The following is a 2,398-nucleotide window of genomic DNA, read 5'->3' on the forward strand; positions in this document are numbered from 1 at the left end:
GGAAGAGTAATATGGATGTGGTGAATTTGACCCCAAAACACTAAATGGTGTAAATTTCACAGTGACACCCCTTTTACAATTAACTTATGCTAATAAAATTTTTTAAAACAAAAACAACTCAAGAAGTCAGTTTTTCCCATCAGCAGAGCCGTCTTCCACCTTGCAATGTTGGAAAAGGGGCAAGGAGTTAAAATCCTCTCATTCTGACTTCTTCCAAATGGAGAGATGGGAGCTGGTGCTGTGGGACGTAGGACTGAGATTTCCATTACTATGTGTGAGTGTGTGTATGTGTTACATTAGCTATTAAAATAAATGCCTGAACCCCAGAGCCTGGCCACTAGAATCCAGGGAGAGACCTCAGTAAGAAAGGATATTTGTATTAAATTCAAAGATGCTTGTGGTCATAAAAAGTTAGCCATCATTTACAAATTTAAGGCTGTGCACAAACTATAATCTATCTATTTTTGGGATGAATTCTTTGAGATGAAAATGCATTCCACTTTAGAAGTGTGTCCAAGCATTATTTACTTAAAATTAATCCCGAATTCCATGCACTATCAGGGAGGCTACTGGAAGAAGAGAGTTCCCCTCCATCTCCGTGGTCTGGTTGGTGATGAGGTGTTCTCTACCCCGATGCTCGGGCCTGGGGGTTGGGTGTGGTCGAAGATCTCGGTACCATGTAGACCTGATGGTGAAGGCTGAACTCTTCCCTTGAGATGTTTTTAGAAAATGGGCTTCATATTTCTTCGCAAGTCACCAACAGTTCAATGGTAAATGATACTCCCCTTTTTGTCCCCAGCAAGTAAAATCTATCCCTCCCATTTGACAGGAAAGAAGCCAAACCATTTGGAGGATAATAAGTTTACAAATAGGCTATTTGTGAGTCTCTCATAGCAACAGAAACATAAACTTTTGGGTTTTTTCTTTGTACTTGAAAAAAAAATTTAGATACAGGTGTATATGTCAAATACTTATGTACTCACACCCAGAAAAAACAACACATATTAACATGTGGTCAAAATTCACTTCAAATATTTTTTAATAATACAAGCAAAATATTATCAAGTTCAAGTCCCTTTTCCTCTTCTGATGTCACCACTCTCATAATGTCGGTAAATCATCTGCAGTCTATTTTTCTTATAAAATAGAATTTTATAAAATATGCACTTCTCCATAAGCAATGCAAAATTTTGGGGGGTAGGACTGGGGTTCATACTCAGGGCTTTGCACTTGCAAAGCAGGCACTCTATTGCTAGACCTACAACTCCAGTCCATTTTGCTCTGGTTATTTTGGAGATGGGGTCTTAAGAACTATTTGTCAAGGTGGCCTCAAACCACAATCCTCCCAAGCTCAGGCTCGCCAGAAGCTAGCATTTTCAGTGTGAGTCACAGGTGCCCGTCTGGGTTTGTATTTTTTTAATTTGCATAATTTTATGCTATCTAAAAAGTTCTACAACTTGCTTTTTTCCAGGTAACATCCCTTTCTGAGTTTAATTTGTCTTGATAAGTTGACATGATATTTAATTGCGAATTTTGTATTATATAAATATATTTAATTCAGTTTAACTGTGGCACAGTAATCTATTACATAATAATATTTGTAGCTCACAGGTACATAGATCTTTCCATGAGGCCAGCACTGGTGTAACCAGTTTACATAAGGACCTTACCTAATCTTCACACCTATGAGACAGGTGCTATGGTTACTTATTCAGATAAGAAAATTGAGGCATATTGATTTAAGTCAATAGCCCAAGCTCATTTTCCTGCTGATCAATTTTTTTTTAATTTCTTTTAAAATCTTATTGTTTATTTATTTTTAGCAGTATTGGGGTTTGAATTTAGGACCTTGTGCTTGCTAGGCAGACACTCTACCATTTGAGTCACTCCTCCAGCCCTCTTTTTAAAAAAGAAATTCCTATTAATAATGGTACAGAGGATATACATCTTTGCACGTACTTCTTTGCACATGACAGTTAATATTCTATGCACAAAAGTTTTTTGTTGTTGTTTGTTTTTTGTGGTACTGGGTTTGAACTCAGGGTCTATACCTTGAGCCACTCCACCAGCCCTTTTTTGTGATGTGTTTTATTGAGATAGGGTCTCACAGAACAATTTGCCTCAGACTGGCTTTGAACCTTGATCCTCCTGATCTCTGCCTTCTGAGTGAGCTAGGATTACAGTCGTAAGCTAGAGGTGCCCGGCCAAAATTTGTTTTTGAGTAAATATCTAGAGGTAGAGTTGCCAGGTCCTAGAGTTTGCACACTGGTGACTTTACTCAACATTTTAGATGTCAGTGTTTGCCTGTGTGACCTCAGGCAACCCTCACCTTAAATGCATCTCAGTTGTTCTCCTGTAAAATGGGAACCAAAGGTCTAGCTCATACAGCTGGAGGTGC

The sequence above is a fragment of the Castor canadensis genome, chromosome 18, assembly GCF_047511655.1.
Source record: "Castor canadensis chromosome 18, mCasCan1.hap1v2, whole genome shotgun sequence".
Lineage (NCBI taxonomy): Eukaryota > Metazoa > Chordata > Mammalia > Rodentia > Castoridae > Castor > Castor canadensis.